This window comes from Somniosus microcephalus, chromosome 3 (assembly GCF_052327205.1).
Source record: "Somniosus microcephalus isolate GS21.2 chromosome 3, FLI_Smic_1.0, whole genome shotgun sequence".
In the NCBI taxonomy this organism is placed as follows: domain Eukaryota; kingdom Metazoa; phylum Chordata; class Chondrichthyes; order Squaliformes; family Somniosidae; genus Somniosus; species Somniosus microcephalus.
The window spans coordinates 47470505-47495893 of record NC_140989.1 but is presented as its reverse complement, the minus strand read 5'-3'; the positions used below and the strand labels follow the sequence as shown (position 1 = coordinate 47495893).

Genomic DNA, 25389 nt, shown 5'->3' with positions numbered 1-25389 from the left:
GGGACCTCGATGCCATCAAGATCCGGTTGCGCGTTGGCTGGACAGTGAGGGAGTAGTGGCTCACCGTGTCTGGATGTATGAAGCTCTCCGTGCTTCCGCTGTCGAACAGGCAGGTCGTGGCGTGGCCGTCTACTTTGATGTCCATCATTGACTTGGACAGCTGATGCGGGCGAGCTTGGTCTAGTGTGACGGAGGCTAGTGTGTGGCTGAGCGGGTCGCTGTAGTCTGTAGGTGAAGCGGTCGTCAGGTCTGGAGGTAAGGTGGCGGTCGAGCGTGGTGGGTAAAATGGAGGCGCCCACGAGGTGGGGCAAAATGGCGGAGAAGATGGCTGCCCCCACGACCCACATGAGGCACTGCTGGCGTCGGTTGCCTGGATCAAAGATGGCCGCCCCCATTGCTCATCTGTGGCCTTGATAAAAGATGGCCGCCCCCACAGTTCGCATGAGGCACTGCTGGCCTCTGCTGCTCTCCCTCTGCAGGCCTTCGCGAAGTGGCCTTTCTTCAGGCAGCTGGAGCACGTCGCGTTTTTGGCTGGGCAGCGCGACCTCGGGTGTTTCGCCTGCCCACAGAAGAAGCAGCCAGCGGCCCGGTCGCAGGGGTCCGAAGTCGCAGCCGGTACCGGGGGTGGCGGTCCCGATCGGGTCCGGGACGCCAACGCTGAGGTAGGTCCCGGGGGCGGCGCTACGAGGGGTATTGCGGTCGGGGTCGGGCCCGAGTCCCAGAGTCGCGAACTGTACCTGGAATACACCTCGAGGTCCCGCTGGGTCACTTCTAGGGAGTAGGCCAAGGCTGCAGCTGTGTTCAGGTCGAGGTCCTTTGATTCCAGCAGTCTCTGCCGTGAGTAGTCGGACCGAAGGCCTTTCACGAAGGCATCGCGGATGTTATCTTCAGTGTTTTCTGCAGCCGATACTGCTTTAAAGTCACAGTCCCTGCCGAGTGTTCGTAGCGCCCGTAAAAATTCAGCTACAGACTCTCCTGGCTGTTGCGGGCGGGATCTTAGGAGGTGTCTGGCATACATGGAATTTACCGGGCTCCGGTACTGCTGTTTCAGTAGGTAGATAGCGGCCTCGTAAGTAGTAATGTCCTGGATGAGTGCGTATACTTTAGGGATCACTTGGGCGGTCAGAACTCTTAGTTTGGATCTCTGAGGGACGCCGGATTCTTCCAGGTAGGATTCGAAGCAGCACAGCTAGTGCTTGAAGTCGAGGGCTGCGTTTGTTGCTTGTGGGTTTAGATCCAGGTACGGTGGTTTGAGGGCTCGCAGCCAAGCCGGCTGCTGTGGCTGTTGTAGCTGGGCGTCTGGCTGGTCGTTTGGCTGCTCCGTTGAGTGGTTGTTTGGCTGCTCAAGTGACGACATTTTAAAATTTAGTCAGTAAAATTGATATACCTATCAATTCGTCCAATGAAAAGCGACGAGTTAAGAAAGTAACTATAGGTTTTTATTGACTAAATAACACAGCCCACCCTCGTGGGTGATCGGATCCAAGAAGGAGGAATACCAGCCAGTCGACCACCTTTATACCTGGGCCGGTAGGTGGAGCCATGGGCGGAGTCGGCAGTGGTCAGCCCAGGTATAGCAGCGTGACAAGAGGCGACCTCGTACAGTGATACAACAATGTGAACAGTGATAACTATAGGGAAACGATCTAACAGTGATAACTATAGTGTAACGATAGTGAACGGTAAAAGTGGTTTACCACACTATGTATCTATGTAAAAGCAAAATTCCAAATTTGGAACCAACATTGAAGGCAGAATAAATAATGAAAAACAGCGCGGCCAAATTCAGAAGGACTAGAATCTTTTCGGAAACTGGGACAATAGATTGCAAATACAGAACCAAAGTTGCTCCTGTACTAATTATTTTACATTTGTCTACATTAAGCTGCTTTTTTCATCTGTTGACTATGTTAAATGGAATAGTCATGCAGCATACTGATCAGGAACAGGATTATCGTGGAAAAATTGTTGAACTTATCACTTTGTATATGAGTGCGGTAAAAAAGGCAAACAAGGTACTGGGTTGCATTAGTAGACGGATGGAATACAGATCAGAAGAGGTGATGTTGTTGCTGTATAAGACATGGGTTAGATCCCATCTGCAATACTATGTGCTGTGTCACTGTCCCATAAGGAAAATATTATTTTTCATGAGATGTATTATTTTATTCTCTTACCCTACGAGGGCGCTAGCAGGGCGCAAAGCAACTAGTGCCTGTGCACGGCGATGTTTATGCCACTTGCGAAATTGACCAGACATTTTGCTGCGGCGTTAAACACTACCACCACGATCTCCTGCGCCCGCAGATCGTGACGTCAGTTGAGCGTGCAACGCCCCGGTAGCGCCACAGACCGGATATTGAGTGGCGCCCCCTGCCTTTCTGCCTGCCGCTAGCAACGACCAGTAGAAGGGAACGTTTTGCAGTCGGGAAGGGGCTGGGGGAGCGCTATTTAAAGGCGGCCACTTCCTGCCTTTTTTTGTCTGCAATATTTTTGGTTTTAACGCTGTCCTCAGGAGTTTTGGCCCTCAGCACCGCTTTTGAGGTTCCTAAGTGCCGAGCTCTTTCCCTGGGCCTATTCATTAGTGCTTCCAGCACAATTGCTTTAGAGGTCTCTCCAGGCTGAGATTCAAGGCTGCAATGAGCAGGGTGTGGCTGGCCAGCAAGATGGCCCCTCCCTTTTAAGAACTGGATGGTGCCAGTGTCTCTCTGTTCCAGTGCTGAGCTTCGCTGGCGCTCTGAGGTAGCGCCTCGTTCCTCGACGTTGGCGGCTTAAGACAGGTGTGCAGCGCCTGATTTAGCGCTCAAATCACCTCCAGGGGCGATAGAGGCCAAGTTTGCAGTCGGAGGCGATAATTAACGCCGGGCGCTAAACCTTGCGCCTGGCCGATAATAGCACCCCAATTTCTCTCCCTATATGTAGAGTCAGATGATTATCTGAAGTGGCTGTCAGGAAGATATTCATTTGCAAATTGGAACACTAATTCCTTGGTCCACTTTGCATTTTTGGACTCCAGCTCATCAAAACTCTACTGCTCGGATCGTATCTCGGACCAAGTCCTGCTCACTCATCACCCCCAACTTAAACCTGCTTCGAATTTAAAATGATTGTCCTTGTTTTTAAATCCCTCTGTGGCTTTACCCCACTTTATCTGTGTAATTCCTCCAGCATTACAATACCCATGAACGCTTTGTGCTTCTGACTGTGGCCTCGTATTTCCCCCTCTCACTTTGCCCCTCCCTAAACCTCTCCAGTTCCCTCTCTTCCTTTATGACCCTTTTTAAAACCCACCTCTTTGATCAGTGTTTGGTCACCGTTTCTAGTTCTCCATTGCTTTGACGTCTAGTTTTCGCATGTCTCTGTGAAGAGCCTTGCAATGTTTTCTATCTTAAAGTTGCCATATAGGTACAAGTTGTTGTTGTCACAAAATAAAATGATTCTGCCTGGAATTATATCATCTACGAGTGTTGAGGCTAATTTTACAGTGAATGTGAGAGCCATCCACAGTTATCACTGAAGCATTAGTACATAGAATTACATAGAATTTAAAGTACAGAAACAAGCCATTCAGCCCAACAGGTCTATGCCGGTGTTAATGCTCCACACGAGCCTCCTCCCACCTTACTTCATCTCACGATCTCGCCTCAACCACTCGATGTGATAGCGAGTTCAAAATTCTCACCACTCTCGGTAAAGAATTTCTCCTGAATTCCTTATTGGATTTACTAGTGACTATCTTATATTTATGGCCCTTAGTTTTTGACTCCACCATCTACCCTTAAAACCCCTTCATAACTTTAAGACCTCTATCAGGTCACCTCTCAGTCTTCTCTTTTCTAGAGAAATAAGCCCCAGCCTGTTCAGTCTTTCAGTATATTTTGCCAATTTTCATAGTTTGCCTGAATAGCAAGTCATTGCTCTTCAAAAGTAATTTATTATGTGAAGCACTTTGAGATATTTCAATGTGATAAAATAGTATATAATAATAAGTATTATTTATTAATTTGTTCCCACTCAATGGTGAGATATGCCATCAAATCAAAACACATTTTCAGTAATTATTTTAAGTAGCTTAACTAGCTAAATTGGACTAATGACTTCCCTGGATTACTATTTTGCAATTCTGTCTACATAACATTGTGCAAGATAGCATAGAGCAGGGGTTCTCAACCTTTTTGCTTCTGAAGTTCCCTCCAGGGTTATGAAAATTCCACGGACCGCCTGTAACACAAGTATTTTTCTGTATAAAAATTCGTTATACAATTAAACATATTTATTATTATTTTTGGTTTACTTAATATGTAACATGTTTCTGGTGCTGAGTAAAAATTCTGTCAAGACTTGGAGATCTGAACTCCTAGATATGCAGTAGAAGGACTCCCTCTGCTCCATTTACCAGATCTACGACCAGGTTATGAGGTACATTTCAGGCAAAAAAAAAGAACTAATTTCACGGAGGGAAGACTCTGGGTAAAAGCAAACTGTGATCGAGTAACTGGGAGGGAGAATCAACCCCAAGGTGAGGATCCCTCTGCTAAACCGGCTGACATGTAGTTGGTGGTGAGTGAGCCTAGTAAATGGCACTGGATTTAAACATCGAGAATAGTAAGGTGGCTGACACCCTGCCATTGGCCCTGTGTAACCCCACCCACCACGCTGTAGGCAGTTGCCCCATCTTATCATTAAAGGGGAAACTGAGACTAGGGAGGACAGCCGCTGGAGGCATTACCTGGAGACTGAATCAGCGAGAACCATCCCAGTGCTCTGCACTAGGAAACGGTCCCGGTACGCTGGGTAAACTCCAGTGGGACACGTGGACACTTGGTTCTGTCAACATGCACCTAAACTCTGCAGTCAGGTCAATAGAGTCTGTCAGGGATAGAGTTTGGAATCCATATTTGGACGCTGTATTTGTTTCTTGACACTGGTTTACTGGAACCATTGATCTCTCAGTTATCCCTCCCTCATTCTGCTCCGGCACTGCAGTGTCCGGCTCTAAATGAGTCTGTTGGTGTCTTTAACTGTCACAGTTCCTAGAAGGATCTGAGGAGTTCGAATTTTTGCTTTACTCTCCCTCAACATGTTCCCTTTCTATGGAGCTGACCTAAGTATCACATTATATATATCAATTCTGAGGGGCCACTGGAGTTGGAGGCTCTTGTTCCTCTTTTCTTTATATTCGGGAGATTGAACAGTTGTGTGAAAGAGATTTTCATCACCCTCTGACTAAATCCCGATGTTTTGTTGCGGACATTTTGCAGTAGAGGCAGAAGTATCAGGTGTGACATTGAGAAACACAATATAAATGGACGAACCTGAGTGACAGTTTAATATGCTTCTCCTTGTTCACCAGACCACAAACTGAAGGGGAATTGTTCGTGGATCGATTCTCTAACCCTGCGTAGTTCAGGGTGAGGAACACTCCGAGGACTGTGTTAAAGTGAATAAACCAGAGACTGAAACTGCTCAATGTGAGCTCTTTATAGCTGCAGTTCCTGGGGGAGCCACTGGGTGGCAGCTCCATTCTGGGTCCGATCACTCATATTAAGCACCAGCTTTAGTTTGTGTAAGCCTTTCTTTAGCAGACCCCTTGAAACTTTCTCGTGGACCTCTAGGGGGCCGCGGACCCCGGTTCAGAACCCCGAGCATAGAGAACTGAAAAAACAAAATTTGCAGGGAAGGAAGTTGAATTAATTATAGATGAGGTACTGAGGAAGAAGGCTTCCATTTTTGAGTTCACGTGAGTTCACCAAATCCCAGAAGCCACAGAAAGTGCAGAAGTGATTGCTGAGCAATTGACGACTTGCATTTATATAGCGCCTTTCACGACCACCGGACGTCTCAAAGTGCTTTACAGTCAATGAAGTACTTTTGAAGTGGAGTCACTGTTGTAATGCAACATCTTGCAATAAAAAAAACTTGGGGGTAGTGGTGGGATGTCAGGAGCAAAATAAAATTTTTCAAGGTGACAGGCAGAGAAAATCACAAAGAAATGCTAGGTTTGTTGAAAAGGAAGTGATGCTTTTAGACCTGTTCAGAGCAGCATCACAATAATGCCAACCCCACCGTCTCGTAAATCACGAGAGAAACTTTAAACATCATGAGATTTGGTATCGAAATCATGAGTTGCTATGTTTTCCTAACCCGACTCCTCGCTGACTTTTGCTCCCAGACAAGAAGTGCATACCGCGACCTATGCTCCCGGACAGGAAGCACATTCGGCCCTCACTAGCCGATTACTGACACAAAAACATAAGAAATAGGAGCAGGAGTAGGTGGATTGGTGGCCCCGCTGTCACATCACTCGCAGGCCGGCCTCGCTCTTTTGACTGTTACTCTTTCTGGAACATAACCTCCTCCAGAGATCTCTGCGCTCCTCCAATTTTGGCCTCTTGCGCATTCCCGATTTTCATTGCTCCGCCATTGACTGCTGTGCCTTCAGCTGCCTAGGCCCCAAGCTCTGGAATTCCCTCCCTAAACCTCTCCGTCTTTCTCTCCTCCTCTAAGACGCTCCTTAAAACCTACCTCTTTGACCAAGCTTTTGGTCACCTGCCCTAATATCTCCTTATGTGGCTCGGTGTCAAATTTTGTTTGATAATCACTCCTGTGAAGTGCCTTGGGACGTTTTACTACTTTAAAGACGCTATATAAATACAAGTTGTTGTTGTTGTTGACTTCTGGCCAATTAATTTCCTCCTTTGAGATAACATAACCTGTAAGCCAGGTTCAACACTCTTCACTGTACCAGTGTAATTAAACCACAACAGACCAGGAAAGATTGAAATTAGGTGTTAACATGGCTGTTAATTTATTGGAACATTGTGCTACAAGCAAAAACAAAATACAAGAAACTCTTTTTTTATCCGGCACCGACGGGACTGGCGTGGTGCCAGTTGATCAAAACGCCGGATTACTGAGAGGTATACTTACTAAGGTACGAGAGCCCCGTACACGGCCACAGATCCCGGTGTCCCTGTTGCATGGCAACAGGTGCAGGAACCCCGGTTACACGGCCACAGATCCAGGCGTCCCTGTTGCATGGCAACAGGTGCAGGAACCCCGGTTACACGGCCACAGATCCAGGCGTCCCTGTTGCATGGCAACAGGTGCAGGAACCCCGGTTACACGGCCACAGATCCAGGAACCCTGGTTACACGGCCACTAATATGAAGTAAAACTTACCTGAACCTACTCCTGAATTTTGACGGTTAAGAGAGATTTTCGGTTATTTAGGTGCCGGTAAAAAGAGAGTTTCCTGTATAAAACCATATAGCAGCAATGGCTACAATCCAACTGTAAATGTAGAATTTTGCAGTCAGTAGGCTATTACCTGAAGAAATTGTAGGTTTTAACACGGAGAACATATTTAATTGGGTGGAGAATAAGATTATCTCATGTTTGTAGTGACTGTTGCCTCTGACTGCATACTCCAGGTCAATCGGCCTCAATAAATTACAAGACATTCACATCACAGTCGATAGAGGGAGTTGGATCCCTACCTTGTGCGCATAAGACCGTGCTCCCCACCTCCAAATGAAATAGGGGAGACAAGCAGGGCTGCCTGACCTCATCAATCCCCATCAACCTCCAGTGACCTAGAGACCCTGCTGCTGCTGCACCCCTTTCCCCCCCCCCCTGCCACCAAGCCGGTTGCCCAGGCAACGGTAAAAGCTCTTCAACGAACGGCTCTGGGATGCAACGGCGGATGCAGGTACTTTCGCGGGCTGACCGCCCCCGGTCCATAATCCCTCACTAATCCCTGTATTGTGTAGAGCCAAGGGGTGATCTTTGAGCCACCCATCCCCCCCCACTCCTGCGGTGGTGGCTCGATAGGCCCAGGTCCCCATGCCCAGGCTCCAGTTTGGGCCGGGCCACTTGCCCTAATTTAAAATTGGCATTTCCTCTGGTCGCCGCCCCTCAGTTTTGCTGCTGTGAACAGTTGACCCCCTGCCATCCCCTAGTCACTCACTCACTCAGAGACCGCTGCCATTTCTAACAGGTCGAGAAAAGGCTGTTCCCTACCGAATGGCAAATCATGAGATTTTCCGCGCATGTGCAAATCGGCGTATTTTTTTTTAAACCTGAGATTTAGGTGCTCCATTGTGAGTGAAGTTTTATTTCACTGTGAAATTGCGTCTCTCGCGATGGAACACCAAGAGTTGGCAATACTGGCATCATTATTTTTACATCAGCTCTTTTTAGACTATGAATTCTGTTGATAGCAGCATCAATACAGCTGTGTTTATATATAAATATACGAACAAATAACAAAGCATGTTGAAAGACACACAGCCTATAACATACAACGTTTAGAGCAAGCTGATTTTTTTTTTAAAAAAGCAATTCCATCACCACAGCTTTTTTTTTTTAAAAAAAGGAATACAGCAGGAATATTTCAGTTGATTTTAAAAATATTTCAACATCATGGGTTCTGGCTTGAAAAGGTTCTGAGCCTGGTAGGAAACTGATACTAAATTTTCATACCTGTTTACCTGTTTTATCTTCCTTGCAGTCAAGCTCTATAACTCTTTCAAGCTAGTACCCCCAATGGTATCAACAATCACTGTTTAAACAAAAGAAATCCTAATATTAACTGTAGCAGATGGAATATAAAGGCATTAATGCTAATCACATTTTTTTGGGTAACTTTTGTTTTCAGAAGGGGTCTTTATAATGAGACTCCCTCTTCAGTGTTTGCAATCCAGACTTTGCCAATGTGGTGGCTACCTGTGATGATGTGTGACAGATTGCGTCGCTGTACGAAGATATTTATTGGATTATTCTCTGGGACTTAATTTTCTCTCTCTATAGATCAGCCTAGGTCATTACACATTCCAAATGCAGCAACTGTAGCTGATGCATCCTGAGGAATCATTATTGCAGTTATCACTAGCATCAGCACAGGAAATGATGTAGCATCAAAAGCATAAGCTATATTATCTCCTGGTTGCAGCACGGTGGCATAGTGGTTAGCACTGTTGCCTCACAGCGCCAGGGACCCGGGTTCGAATCCGGCCTCGGGCGACTGTCTGTGTGGAGTTTGCATATTCTCCCCGTGTTTGCGTGGGTTTCCTCCGGGTGCTCCGGTTTCCTCCCACAGTCCAAAGATGTGCGGGTTAGGTTGATTGGCTATGATAAATTGACCCTTAGTGTTAGGGGGATTAAATGGGGATATGTGTTGGTGTAGGGATTACGGGGATTGGGTGGGATGTGTGTCGGTGCAGGCTCGATGGGCCGAAATGGCCTCTATCTGCACTGTGGGGTTTCTGTGATTTCTGTGATCTCCCCAGCCAAGCTACTTACCAATGAATGACGCACACAGTGGAAGAAGCCAATACAAATATATTTGGCCCAGAATTTCTGGACAATTTGTACTATGGTAATGGCGCATCTACGGCGCACACCCTTATTCTAGCATAGAGGTTCCTGGAAATGATTGCACAAGAGATTTATGCTAGTCTTTATGCCACACTAAAAGTTCCTGCTCTGCTGGAGCCATCACTGAAACCCTAAAAAATTGATTACGGGAGCTGCACCCCCGTTCAAAACAGCAGCGATCGCAAATTTATGGCTGTGTTTATTTGCAACGCAAGTGGGTTTCACCAGATATCTGATTGGTCCCCTTGGAGGACAAGACCCCCCCCCCCCAGCAGTTTGTCTGGAATGTGTAATTTGATCCTGCCTGCTGTAGAGTACTCGGCAATGTGTAATTTGATCCAGCTTTGTCGGGCAGCCTACAGAAAGTGGAGCTGTAGTTCGCTTTGTGAAGATCCTCTATTATCTAGTGTTCTGCAATTGTAATTATAGTTGTTCTTAGTAGGTAAAATAAAAGACTTCGGCCTAGAAATTCGGGGGTTTAGTGCAATCTGTTACCGCCAGATTCAGGCGGAAAAATGCCGACCGTTGCTCTTCCGCCTGCTGCTGGCGGGTCCCGCGTCAGCCGGCATTTTTGGATGGTCAGCAGCGCTGCCGATGTCAGTGCTTGCTAGGGATATTAGATTCTGCAGATTGTGACGGCAGTGAGTGTGCAACGCTCACTTGACACCCGATCTGCGAGTTTTGATTTCGCCGCTCCACTTAAGTGCGACGAGCTGAGCAAGCGTTGGCAAGCAGGGAGGAGGCTCCAGCAATGGTATTTAAAGGGATCATCAACAATAACTTGCACCTGACATGTTTCTGCATTTTGACCTGCCTCTGGGCAACTTTCTGCAATTCCAGCAGCTTTATTAACTTCTTTCAAGGTTGTAAGGTAACGGGGAGTGTTGTTGCAAGTGGAGAACATCTTCATTCTTATTTAAAGGCTTTTGCTCACAACACTTGCTCTACTGGTAGGCCCCTTCATGCTCGAATATCTTCGGGAGAGGGAGTGGAGGCAGCAAAGAAGACGAGAAAATGCGCACAGAAGGAAGAGGAGGGGGGCCAGGAGGGCTCTCAACAGGAGGCCTTACCCACCTTGGGTCTTCTGAGAGCACTTTTCCTACCTCCAGTTAAATGAGGAGCAGTGTATTAGGAGGCTCTGCTTCACCAAGGAGGTGGTCACAGAATTCTACCACCTCCTGCAACCAAACCTGCAGCCTGAGAGCAGGCCGACCGCGGCTCTCCCAGTGGCAGTCAAGCTCACCATGGCCCTCAATTTCTTCGCCAGCAGATCCTTCCAGTCTGCAGCAGGGGACATAGCTAACATCTCACAGATCGCTGTCCATCGCTGCATCCGGGAAGTCACTGACGCTCTCTACACCAGGAAAGGGACTATGTTTTCTTTCTGAGCAGAGAGAAGCAGGACGAGCGTGCATGTGGCTTTGCCAGGATAGCGGGCTTCCCCATGGTGCATGGCACCATCGACTGTATGCACATGGCTTTGCGGGCGTCGCATAACCATCCTAAGCTCTTCCATAACCGCAAAGGCTACCACTCACTTAATATGCAGTGGGTGTGTGACCACGCCCAGCGCTTCCTGATGGTCAATGCCTACTGTCCTGGCAGCAGCCATAATGCCTTCATCCTGTGTCAGTCTGGTGTGCCAGCAATCTTCCAGCCACCACGTGAAACTCGAGGGTGGCTGCTTGGAGACAAGGGCTATCCTCTCTGCACCTGGCTGGTGACTCCCCTCTGCAAACCTACCACTTGTGCCCAGCACTCATATAATGAGAGCCATGCTTCCTCCAGGAACATCATTGAGCAGACCATCGGGCTACTGAAGCAACAGTTCCGCTGCCTTGACCGCTCGGGAGGAGCCCTCCAGTACTCAGCGGAGCGGGTGTCCCATTTCGTGGTGTTCTGTTGCGTGCTTCACAACTTGGCCATCAGAGAGCGTAGCCCTTTGCACCAGGAATTGTGGGACCACCTCAGGAGGAGAAGGAGGAGGAGGAGAAAGGGAGGATGCAGGTAGCCAATCCCCCTTCCGAACAGGTTGTCAGTGAACGCCTCGTCAGACGTTGATTCCAATGAATGAAGCCCTAGATTCCCGTTGCTCATCACATCCCCATCACACCATCACTCTGTCACGGAATATCACAGCGTCCTCCTGGGCACAAAGCTGAAATGAGAGCCACCACAAAAGATTTCAAACAAAATTAATAAATTTATCAAAGATCAATTGACACATATTTACACTTATGATGTGAATGAATCACCCTTTGTGCAATCCCGTAGTGGCTGTTGTTTGGGTTCCCTTTCCTGATCTAGTGCTCCTACGAAGTGTGTGGGGTGCGTGTGTGTGGACATCCATACACATACGCACCCCGCACACACACGCACCCACACACTCGCACCCATTGGTTTATTGACTGACAAATCTTTATTTGCTTCCTGCTATAGTAGCACTACCTGAGATCCGGAGGCCATTGAGTTCTTGTTTTCCATTTCCTATTTTAATGAGCGTTTGTGCCTTAAAGTTGTAGCCTTGACCTTGATCCCTTCATTCTGAATTAAAGAATTTTTATCACTTCCAGAAGGAAACAAAACATAAAACTCCAAAGAAGTGACTAACCCACTAATTGGAGTATCAAGTCTTTTTTTTACAATTACAATTGCAGAACACTAGATAATGGCAGGCAGCAAGGGCAGCAGCTTCAGGTTCCACACATTTCAGGTTCCAGGCAAGACAACGTGCATCAACTTCGTACAGTGCATGTGCGACCGATCAAGTGCACATGCGAAGTACCAAGACGGTCCTCAGACTCCCCATACAGTCTTCAGGGGTCCAAACGAGGGCGCATGAGCAGAAGGACAGGTAGACCGTGCAAATAATCACTCCACAAATTTACTGGATTTGCATTTGTTTATTCAACGCTCAAATGATTGCAATGGTTAGTTCAGGGCACAGGAAAGAGCGTTAACCCTTTTGTCCCACTTGACTGTGAAGATCTTGAAATTGAGCAAATTTTTAAAGCAGCGACAGCGTATCGTAATCACTTGTTTTCTTGCAGTTGTCCCCCAATGGAGTGTTCACTGGGTATACACATAGTTGAAAAGTATAGCTGTTGGGTTGTGACATTTCAAAATGTTTACTATCTGAGGATAATAATTCAAATGGGAGCTCAGTATTGCAGTTTATTGATGAGAGCAAAGTGGGGTTGGAATTGAAATTTTCCAGCTGAATTCTAGACTTTTGGGAACTCTAAGAATGAAGCCAAAATCAATAAGCACATCAGCTGAATGTTTAAATAGTTTTTGAAAATGCAGAAAGTTTGAAAAGCTAAACCCGTGCGGTTGTATTGGGTGCAGTCTCATTGCGTCTTCCAAATAGAGGTTTTTTCTTTTGTAGATGGATCATTCAAGATGATTTTTGTATTTTGAGTGACTTTGTTGCGTCTGAATTCAAAAAATAAAGACTTCACAGCGTCACGGAGGAATAGCAATTGTTATTAACTTCGAAAATGCTTGGAAGAGTAATTAAACAACAAAAAAATACCAACTAACTTTCCCCAGCTAAAATTTCTCTCTCTTGTGTTGTGGTTAATTTATTTATCTTTTCTGCCATTGAATATTGAACACTCAAACGTCGGCCAAATGAAGCTGACCCGTGTATACAGCTGGCCTGCTTTTGAGCGGTAACGCTGCATCCCAGCTCCTTGAATCGCAACTATTATTTTATGATAATGAGTCTCCCGGCAACTTTTGGCTTTTGATCGGCGCTGGAGGATCGAGGCAAACGATAATTTTACTTACAGTGATCGTCGCCAGTGACGCAGTTGCAGCAAATTCCCGGCCGTTGGAAATTTTCTCAGAGCTGCTCCCATTCGACCACTGGCAGAAGATGGTGCACAGGAAGATGGTGCACAGTGTAGCTGCAAGTCTGGCTCCGAATGCTTTTAAATGATCTTCAGAGTCTTGCAAAACAGCAATCATAATGAAGCTCATAAAGCAGTGAGGAAATTCATCAAAAGAACATTTGCAATGCCCAACCTTAGATTCGGGTGGCTTGTCAGATTAAGACGTGCCCCACACCAATCCAACTCAAAAAGCCTGTAAGGTATTTGTTGCACCTGTTTCTTGCATAACTTAGAAATCTATTAGTTTATTTGTCTCAATACCTCCAAAGAATATCTACATTCAGGCAATGAAGGAAGCAAAGCTTTGATCGGACAAGTGAGATCCTGTCAAGGAAGTAATGGAAAATCTAATCAAGAGATTTTATGCATAAATCTGGAAGCAAGAAAATTGCCTAAAGCCTGAAGAAAGAAATCAAACAGAAATACTACTCTAGTAGTAACTTTCTGTAACAACAATTGTTCCTAAAATATTGTATCCTGTTGTCAGCTTAATCGCCTGAAACAGGACAAATGTGCAATATGCATTTCAACCAATATGACTTCGGACAACTGTTCTTTAAAAATTCTTATTCAGTGCACGCACCAGTGAGGCTGCCATAAGCTTGTTGGATGGCTACGAGAGTAGTCTGAACATAATGTAATAATGGGGAGAATTTTCAACTTCTGGCTGAAATAAGCACGAAATTAACGGAGTTGTCCGGCATCGGGGGGCCAGAATTAATTTTGGGTTTGTGCCTCATTTGAATGTATCCAGCGAGCTGTGGGCACCCCACTGCAGCTCACTATTTGTGAGAGGGTGGGATATTGGCCAGCCCCTATGTTGAGCTGGCTGGAACGTCAGATCTGAGTGGGGTTGCTGATCACGGCGGGGAGGGGGGAGGGAACGAGCGCGGGCCACAATATTTTTGTGGAACCAGGGGAACCATTCCTGATCTCTCTCTGCTTGACCTACACTGCTCCAATGAAGTTCAACGCAAGCTCGAGGAACAGCACCTCATCTTTTTACGAGGCATTTTACAGCCCTCTGGCCTTAACATTGATTTTAATAATGTCAGAGCTTAACCACAGCTTCCATTTTCTCTTGGACAGCAGGAAATGTAGGATGGCTGAACTACGCTTCCTGAAATGGGGGCAATTGTGAGCTGGTGCTTGTGTGGGGATCCTTTATCAGTACATGGCTGGCGGAGTGGTCTGCACCCCTGGTCTCACCTGACTATTTCTTCCACCATACTCCCAGGCTAGTGGAGCCTTCCCTGTTTTGCCAGGTTTTCCATGCTTCACTGCCCTTCTGCTATTCTGCTGTAACCATTAACATATCCTCTAAATTTCTCTCATTATTGCCTCAATTTGTCATACCATTATCAATTCTGTCATTTAATCATCTCCTGTCCTCCATCTAATCACAGACCATTCTTTTTTTTCTCTCCGCCCCCTTTTCCCTGACTCAATTCCTCCTTATAATTTATTAATCTGTAACATCTCCTGGCTCTGACGAAAGTCTATTGACCTGAAACATTAACCCTAACTGCCTGCCTCCATAGATACACCTGAACTGCTGGGTGTTTCCAGCATTTTCTGTTTTTATTTCAGATTTCCAGTATCTGCAGTATTTTGCTTTTTGTCATATTAGACATTGATGGAACACCATAAAATGGCTGAAAGAGGTCAGTGTATGCTAAAGATATTTACATTTATTTCAGTTGTGGCCATCGCACATGAGGACAACGGATGCAATGTTGGATTGGCAAATTTCAGCCAGCTATGTGCTCTAACAATGAGTTTAATTGGAGATTTAGTTGTTATGCACTATTTCCTCATGGTTGTGGTTTGGTACAAGATGGCTGCTGAAATAGCTACACTGCTATAGGTAATAACATGACTGCAGACAAGATGATTTTTAAAGTCCACAGTAATCTTTCTGTGATGTGATGCATGTAGGCTTGTGGTGTGCTAGAATGCAGAAATATAATTTTTCCGCGTTTGTCAACCTCTAACTACAAAGAAACAGACCATCTTGCAAAGCGGGAGGGGGGGTTGGTGGGGTTGGCAAACAAGAGTGGCGTGAACTTTTAGGCCACCCACTTGCCGGAAATGGGGTGGTAGCATCCTAAAAATGGTGGGCAATGATCTACGTTTCCGTTGTCGTCGTCGTCGTCGTCGTCGTCACGCAATGTTTCTCTGGAATGGCCCCGAGTCAGGCGGTAGGTCCACTTAAAATGCTAATCAGGGTCCTATGTCATACAGAGGGCCCCGATTGTCATTTTTGGACTGAACTGGATGGAGCATGTGCAGTGCACGCCTCAGCCAGCATCCTGTGGCGGTACATCCGAAGAGGATCCCCCACTTGAGTTGCTCTTTTTTGTGGGGTTATGAACAACAGTCTTTGTGAATGTGACCATGCTGTATTATCCCTCGTCATCCTCCTCAACCTCTCTGCAGCCATCAACATTGTCAACCACACCATCATCCTCCAGTGCCTCTCCTCTTGGTTTCTTCTTATCTCATTTCTCTCCTATCTCTCCTCGTGCCCTCTCTGAGCTCATCTTGTCCATGAGACCCAGTTCCTGCCCCCTCAACCTTATTCCCGCTAAACTGCTAACCAGTGAACTTCCCTTCCTGGCTCCCATGTTAGCTGATATTGTTAACGGAGCTCCTCAGGTACTGTCCCCGACTTCATCAGATTTGCCATCATCACCCCTCAAAAAACCAACCCTTGACCCTTCTGTTGTTGCCCATCTTTCCTGAAACTCCGGCCGAGATTTTCCTTATCTCGGCGGGCAATGTTGGTGGCGGGTCACGGCCCCGCTGCAGGCTCCATCCCGCTCTGGAAAAAGAACTTATGTTGATAGGGCTTGTTAAGCCCATCCAGCGTGTGTCCTGGTCCAATTAGAGGAAGCGGGTCTGGTGACATCATTCATGACACGTCATCAGCTGGTTTCCTTAAAGGGACCATGGCCAACTTTCTTTAGACGTTTGTGCTGTCCGTGTTCTACAGCATTGGAGTGCTGCAAACACTGATAATCACTGCACAGAGGTGCAGGGCTGCACCCAGGTTCTCCCAGGATTCCCTCCATATGCTTATGGAGGGAGTCAGAGCACACAGGGAGGTCCTCTTCCCTTACCATGAGCAGAAGAGACCTCCCCAGGAGACCAACACAGCCTGGTTGTACATTGCAGAGGAGGGCACAAGCAGGGATGTTGTCAGGAGGACCTGGGTGCAGTGGCGCAAACCTTTCAATGATCTCATTAGACCATGAAACATTACTACAAAGCCACACTCACCTTCATACTCCTGTGCCTCTCATCACATCCCCATCACTCTGCCTTCCCTACCCTACCCCTACACACCCTTACTCACACCAACTTACCGTGCACCTCCACCCATCCCTCTCTATCTACATTATCACATCCCCATCTCACTAGCCACCCCTCACACTCACCCTCATCCTAGTGCAATCATACCAACTAACAACACACAAGGGTAGCCACTTGGGTGTTTTATCCAATGTTCATATAAAGTTTCTGTTAATGTGCTGTCAAACATTGAAACCATTATTTTCAACACTTTGCTTTCTTGGACAGATCTGTGTGCACCTTTGGAAGTGGCTTCGTGAGTTGCAGTGAATGGTGAGACATAACGGTACCCCCCGCAATGGTGTGTGTGAATGGAATGGCTCGGTCATTGTAGGGATGCCTTATGGTGTTGGTGTGGGGTGGTGCCAACCTGGCGCGGTGCTAACCTGGCGCATCATGCGGCAGCCAGAGTGTACAGCGTCAAGTGAAGTAAATCTGGCCATGGTGAGGCCAACCTTGGCGTCCCGGGCAGCAAAGTGGTTGGGTGCTGATGCCCTCTGTCCTGTGCAGCATCAGGTCATTGCAGAGAAGGTTGGTGTTGCTGATGCTGCTGGTGTGCCTGGTGCTGTTGGTGTTGCAGCTGATCGTGGTCGGATTCTGAGGACCAAGGTGAGACAGTATAAAGGGCACCCATGTTGATGGAATAGATGGCAGATGAAGTAGAGATGGTGAGAGAGTTCTTCTTAAGAGTTGAGATTGAATGGAAAGCCTTCAGAATCTGTTCTGGAAATGGACTGTGAAACTACTTGTGGCTGAGGAAAGCGATGATCTGTCAGGTGGAAGCTTTTACTATACATTTGAAGCTGTCAAATAATCAGCTGGAGCAATGACCATTCAACTCCCGCCACAGGTTCACAGATGTGGTCCCCGAGCAGCGTGGACCCCGTGGGCAAGCAGTTAAAGATAAAAGGTAAGGTTAAAAGCATTATTGAGGGTCTGTCAGCAACCCAATAATTGGTTTAATTGAGCCGCCCGCCTCTGCGGGTTGATTTGGATTGGACATCACGCGCCATTGGGAAAGGCGCGTTGCGGCGGCTTGACAGCGGGGTCCTGAGTGATTTCGGATAAAAATTCATAATAGGATCATACAATTAAGTATTCAGCTCAACGGGTTAAATCCGCAACGTATAGATTTTGGGAATGCAGATTAGATTCAGAAGATAAAGGGTTGGAACGAGAGAATCTGTGTACACACATGGTGTTTCCTGCATGCCACATCAGTTTGAGGGAATAGAGGTTCATCAAAATGATTCCAGTAAATATTGACAGATGATGTATTGGAATAGCTTCATTCATTTGAGGCCAGCAGGGGCTGGGCTGAACAGGCCATTTAGGTACTGTGGGTGGGGGAGGTTTCTGATACAAGGTGGTAGATTTCATTGACAGCTCCACTGGCCACTTTCTGGAAATGACAAGCTGGGGAGGAGTCAGATGTTAAGTCTCTGACTTCCTACCCAGCTGAGAAAAGACACACAAATAGACTCGGGAGAAATCTGGTAAGGGACTCCGATAGGTGGTAGTGAGGGCTCCCTGCTTAAGTTTAGTGCTGACCAGTTTCAGTGGAATTACTGGTTAGATGAGTGTATTTAGCCTACTAACAGAAATAATGCAGTATACTTTGTTATTTTCTGTGACATGGAGTGACATGAAATTTGTTAAATTTCAATTAAAAATACTCTCTTGTAATTTGTTTTTGGTGTGAAGGCAATGCTGACAAGGCTGCATTTATTACCCATCCCTAGCTGCCCTGAGAAGGTGGTAGTATATCATCTCCTTGAACCACTGCAGTCCTTGTGATTATGGTGCTTGTAATGGATATGGAGTCTGTTTCTGGGAGAGGCTGGTAATGCTGTAATGGCCCTGAATTTGCGATCGGAGGCGTACCTCTGGAGAGGGGGGAAATAGATTATGAGAGTAAGTTTTCAGGGAACATAAAAACTGACTGTAAAAGCTTCTATAGATATGTGAAGAGAAAAAGATTGGTGAAGTCAAGCGTAGGTCCCTTGCGGTCAGAATCAGGGGAATTTATAATGGGGAACAAAGAAATGGCAGACCAATTAAATACATACTTCAGTTCTGTCTTCACAAAGGAGGACAAAAATAACCTCCCAGAGATGTCGGGGAACATAGGGTCTAATGAGAGGGAGAAATTGAATGAAATCAGTATTTGTAGGGAAATGGTGTTGGGGAAATTGATGGGATTGAAGGCCAATAAATCCCCAGGGCCTGATAATCTACATCCTAGGGTACTTAAGGAAGTGGCCCTAGAAATAGTAGATGCATTACTGGTCATCTTCCAAAATTCTATAGACTCTGGAACAGTTCCCATGGATTGGAGGATAGCTAATGCAACCCCACTATTTAAAAAAGGTGGTAGAGAGAAAACGGGGAATTATAGACCGGTAAGTCTGACATCGGTAGTGGGGAAAATGCTAGAGTCCATTATAAAAGATGTAATAACAGAGCACTTGGAAAACAGTGACAGGATCAGACAAAGTCAACATGGATTTACAAAAGGTGAATCATGCTTGACTAATCTACTGGAATTTTTTGAGGATGTAACTGGTAGAATAGATAAGAGAGAACCAGTGGATGTTGTGTATTTGGACTTTCAGAAGGCTTTCGATAAGGTCCCGCATAAGAGATTAGCGTGCGAAGTTAAAGCACATGGGATTGGGGGCAAGGTACTGTCTTGGATAGAGAACTGGTTGGCAGACAGGAAGCAAAGAGTTGGAATAAACGGGTCTTTTTCCGAGTGGCAGGCAGTGACTACTGGGGTACCACAGGGATCGGTGCTAGGACCCCAGCTATTCACAATATATATAAATGATCTAGACGAGGGAACTAGATGTAATATCTCCAAGTTTGCAGACGACACAAAGCTGGGTGGGCGTGTGTGCTGTGAGGAGGATGCAGAGAAACTCCAGTATGATTTGGACAGGTTGGGTGATTGGGCAGATGCATGGCAAATGCAGTATAATGTGGATAAATGCGAGGTTATCCACTTCGGTGGCAAAAACAGGAAGACAGATTATTATCTGAACGGCAATAGATTGGGAAAAGGGGAAGTGCAACGAGACCTGGGTGTCCTTGTGCACCAGTCGCTGAAGGTAAGCATGCAGGTGCAGCAGGCGGTTAAGAAAACAAATGGTATGTTGGTCTTCATAGCGAGAGGATTCGAGTACAGGAGCAAGGATGTCTTGCTGCAGTTGTACAGGGCCTTGGTGAGACCACACCTTGAGTATTGTGTGCAGTTTTGGTCGCCTTATCTGAGGAAGGATGTTCTTGCCACGGAGAGAGTGCAGCGAAGATTCACTAGACTGATACCTGGGATGGCAGAAATGACGTACGAGGAGAGATTGGGTCGATTAGGTTTATATTCGCTAGAGTTTAGAAGAATGAGAGGGGATCTCATTGAAACTTATAAAATTCGAACAGCACTAGACAGACTAGATCAGGAAGGATGTTCCTGATGGCGAGGGAGTCCAGGACTAGGGGTCACTGTCTAAGGATAAGGGGTAAGCCATTTAGGACTGAGATGAGGAGGAATTTCTTCACCCAGAGAGTGGTGAACCTGTGGAATTCTCTACCACACAAGGCAGTTGTGGCCAATTCATTAAATATATTCAAGAAGCAGTTAGATATATTTCTTAAGGCTAAAGGGATCAAGAGATATGGGGAGAAAGCAGGGACAGGGTACTGAATTTGGATGATCAGCCATGATCTCATTAAATGGCAGAACAGGCTCGAGGGGCCGAATGGCCTACTCCTGCTTCTATCTTCTATGTTTCTAGTACGCCTCCGGTCCACACAACATTTTCGACCTTACCTCCAAGCTATAGAGAGTTCGGGTCTTTGGCCTCCATGCGTATGTCTGCGCAGAGGCCCACGTGTCACAGAGACGGATACAGTTTGGAAGCATCCCTGGGATCACGTGGGACAGGTCCTCCAATGAGAAAGGAGGATTCCATTGCAGTCATTTCCGAATGGAATCCTCCAATGACAGGCAATGGAATCCCCAAATAATTAAACAATTTAGACAGTTCTATTAAATATAAATGTTTTGATTTTCAAATTTAATTAAAAGTCCCTTCATTACACCAAATACAATAAAAAAAAATTAAAAATTGAAATTTTTTTAACATTTTAACCTGGGCCAATATTTGCATAAACTAATTTTAAGTGTTTGTGCCTCATTTAAAAAAAAAAGTAATTTAAGATTTATAATAATGTTTACACTGGTGAAAACAGGCCCGATGCCTGCTTTAACCAGCCATAAGAGTTTTGTGGGCAATTTCTGGGCAGTTGTTGGGCAAATAGCCAAACTCTGCGCCAGAGAAAGTGACTTTCCAGTCCGTTCGTATGATCTGTCAAGGCATGCGGAAACCCGGAACTTGCAGGGCCTTTCAGAAAGATTACGACGGCGTACGTTGAATGTACGCCATCGAAGATACCATAAATTCTGGACCAATATCTAGTTCGCACCCAGAATTTGTAACATGAATGAAGGACCTTGTTCTTGTATCACACCTCAGTTCTTTTTCTTCTGTTAACCAGCAGGAAAAAGTTGATTCAGATTATGTAGCTTATAGTTGCATTGCAAAATTTTCTAAAGTTTCTTGGGGAGGAGTGACCTGTACCAAGGGGACGGTCTACACCTGAACTGTGAGGGAGCCGATGTCCTCGGGGTAATATTTTCTAGGGCGGTTCGGGAGGATTTAAACTAATTTGGCAGGGGGATGGGAACCTAGGTAGTGGAAAAGAGGGAAGTCATATGAAGTCAGAAATAGATGGTAGAAAGGTGAGAAGCAATAAGCAAAGGAGAGAAACACAAAGGGCCAAACTAATTCATAATGAGAGTGTGAAAAAAGCAAGCCTGAAGGCTTTGTATCTTAATGCTAGAAGCATTAGGAACAAGGTGGATGAATTAGTTGTGGAAATAGAGGTAAACAAGTATGATTTGATTGGGATTACAGAAACGTGGCTGCAGGGTGGGCAAGGCTGGGAACTTAACATCCAGGGATATACAATATTTAGGAAGGATCGGCAAAAAGGTAGGGGAGGTGGGGTAGCATTGCTGGTAAAGGAGGGGATTAATGCAATGGAAAGGAAGGATATTAACTCGGATGAAACGGAATCTGTATGGGTAGAAATGAGAAATAGCAAGGGGAGGAAAACGTTAGTGGGTGTGATATATAGGCCTCCAAATAGTAATATGGAGGTGAGGGAAGGCATAAAAAGGGAAATTAGAGAAGCGTGCGATAAGAGCACAGCTGTCATCATGGGTGACTTTAATTTACATATTGATTGGACTACCCAAATTAGTAAAAATTCTGAGGAGGAGGAATTCCTGGAATGTTTTCGGGACGGTTATCTGGACCAATATGTCGAGGAGCCGACTCGAGATCAGGCCATTTTAGACTGGGTATTGTGCAATGAGAAGGGACTTATCAGCAATCTTCTTGTACGAGGCCCCTTGGGTCAGAGCGATCATAATATGATCGAGCTCTCAGTCGAGATGGAGAGTGAGGAAATTGAGTCAGAGACTAAGGTCCAGAACTTAAATAAAGGGAATTACGAGGGTATGAGACGGGAATTGGGTAAGATTGATTGGGTGGTGTTTCTGGGGGGATTGACAGTGGAGAGACAATGGCAAGCATTCAAAGATAGAATGGAAGAATTCCAGAACATGTTTATACCGGTTTGGCATAAAAATAAACCTAAAAAGGTGACTCAACCGTGGATAACGAGGGAAATTAGGGACAGCATAAAATTAAAAAAAAGGGCATATCAACTGGCAAAAAAAAGCACCAGACCGGAAGATTGGGGGCAGTACAAGATACAGCAAAAGAGGACAAAGGGATTAATCAGGAAGGGGAAAATAGAATACGAAAGTAAACTTGCAGCAAACATAAAGACAGACTGCAAAAGCTTTTATCGGTATATCAGGAGGAAAAGACTGGTAAAATCCCAAGTCGGTCCCTTGCAGTCCGATTCGGGAGAATATATAATGGAGAATAAGGAAATGGCAGACCAATTAAACTCATACTTTGGTTCTGTATTCACAAAGGAGGACACAAATAACCTCCCAGGAATATCGGCAAACATAGGGACTAATGAGAGGGAGGAGCTGACAGAAATTAGTATCTCTAGGGATATGGTGTTGGGTAAGTTGAGGGGACTGAAGGCCGACAAATCCCCGGGGCCTGATAAACTACATCCTAGGGTACTTAAGGAGGTGGCCCTGGAGATAGCAGATGCTCTAAGGATCATCTTCCGGAACTCCATTGACTCGGGAACAGTACCCGTGGATTGGAGGGTAGCTAATGTTACCCCAATATTTAAAAAGGGGGGTAGAGAGAAAGCAGGGAATTATAGACCAGTAAGCCTTACATCGGTTGTGGGCAAAATGCTAGAGTCCATTATTAAGGATAAAATAGCGGAGCACTTGACAAATGGGGAAAGGATCGGACAGAGTCAACATGGATTTACAAAGGGTAAATCGTGTTTGACTAATCTGCTGGAATTTTTTGAGGAAGTAACTGGTAAAATAGATGGGGGAGAGCCAGTGGATGTGGTGTACCTTGACTTCCAGAAAGCCTTCGATAAGGTTCCACACAAAAGATTATCATGCAAAATTAAGGCTCATGGGATTGGGGGCAAAGTATTAACGTGGATAGAGAACTGGCTGGCGGATAGAAAACAGAGAGTTGGAATAAACGGCTCGTTTTCGGAGTGGCAGGCAGTGACCAGCGGGGTGCCGCAAGGATCTGTCCTGGGACCCCAGCTGTTCACAATATATATAAATGATCTGGATCAGGGAATTGGATGCAATATTTCCAAATTCGCTGACGACACTAAACTAGGAGGAGGGGTGGGCTCTGATGAGGATGTCAGGAGGCTACAGTGCGATTTGGACAGGTTGGGGGAATGGGCGGATACGTGGCAGATGCACTATAATGTGGATAAATGCGAGGTTATCCACTTTGGGGGTAAAAACAGGAGGGTAGATTATTATCTAAATGGCAATAGATTGGGAGATGGGGAAGTGCAGAGGGACCTGGGTGTTCTTGTGCACCAGTCACTGAAGGAGAGCATGCAGGTGCAACAGGCGATTAAGAAGGCAAATGGTATGTTGGCCTTCATATCAAGGGGGTTCGAGTATAGGAATAGGGATACCTTACTACAGCTGTACAAGGTGCTGGTGAGACCGCATCTGGAGTATTGTGTACAGTTTTGGTCGCCCCATCTGCGGAAGGATGTTCTTGCCATGGAAAGAGTGCAACGGCGATTCACCAGGCTGATACCTGGAATGGCGGGAATGACCTACGAAGAGAGATTAAATAGTTTGGGCTTGTACTCACTGGAGTTTAGAAGATTGAGAGGGGATCTCATCGAAACATATAAAATTATGGCAGGCCTGGACAGGCTGAATTCAGAGAGAATGTTTCCAATGGCCGGGGAGCACAGAACCAGGGGCCACAGTCTAAAAATAGCGGGCAAATCATTTAAAACAGAGATGAGGAAGAATTTCTTCACTCAAAGAGTGGTGAGCCTGTGGAATTCCCTGCCACAGAGGGCTGTGAAGGCTAATTCAATAAATATTTTCAAGAGAGAATTGGATATATTTCTGAAGGCTAAGGGGATTAAGGGTTACGGAGAAAAGGCGGGGACGGGGTACTGAACTGGTAAGATCAGCTATGATCTCAGACGAAGATCAGCCATGATCTCATTGAATGGCGGAGCAGGCTCGAAGGGCCGAATGGCCTACTCCTGTTCCTATCTCTATGTTTCTATGTTTCTATGTTTCTGTGAAGTTTTCATTGCTACTGCAGTGATCAAAGTTGACTTTTGGATTTGATTTTAATCACACTTCAGGAAAGATGTAAAGGCCTTAGAAAGGGTACAGAGGAAGATTAGCAGGATGTTACCAGGGATGAGGGACTTCAGTTATGAGGAGAGGTTGGAAAAGTTAGGATTGTTTTTCTTGGAACAGAGAAGGTTAAGAGGTGACCTAATAGAGGTTTTCAAGATGATGAAATGTTTTGATAGAGTAGATCGAGAAAAACTATTCCCTTTGACAAGTGGGTCAATAACCAGAGGTCATAGATTTAAAATCATTGGATAAAGATCTAGAGGGGAGATGAGGAAAACATTTTTCACTCAGAGACTTGTCAGGATCTGGAATGCGCTACCTAAAATGGTGGCGGAAGCTGATATCAGAAATAATTTTTAAAGGGAGTTGGACAAGGTACCACTTGAGGATGAGGAACTTGCAGGGATACGGACAAAAAGGTAGAGGTGTGGGACTAAGCACGACTGCTCTTTCTAAGAGCCAGCACAGGCACGACGAGCCGAATGGCCTCTCTTTGTGCTGTAAGTTTCTATGATTCTATGACTGAATAGGCTGCAAGATGTAAAGTGGCCACAAACAGCAGGCATTTAAATCTGTTGCATCTGAGTGTAACTGAGCTCGTTGGATTCTGAGTGATCGCACTTTACAAACTGCTGATTTCAGGTACTTCAGCTTGCATTTTAATGCTTCTAATGCTCCCCCTCAAGAAGCATTAAACCTTAGGGTAGGTGGTGCTCGAGCTACATTGTTCTGGTGGATAAGAAGGAGCAGTAAGAAGAGCAGCAGCAAGAACAGCACAGCCCTTAACATGCAGGAGGCGCTGTAGTTGGACTTTTCAGAAAGCAGCTGGTGAGGTAGACTGCTAGCAAAAGGCCTTACCCACCCATCAGGATCTACAGATCAAGG

General features: G+C 45.9%; 1 protein-coding gene across 8 annotated transcripts in view; it reads left to right on the top strand.

Annotated features, from left to right (window-relative positions):
• The window catches only part of LOC147121022 (CAP-Gly domain-containing linker protein 4-like), a 457143-nt gene that overhangs the window by 183698 nt on the left and 248056 nt on the right, over window positions 1–25389 (top strand). The window lies entirely within an intron of this gene.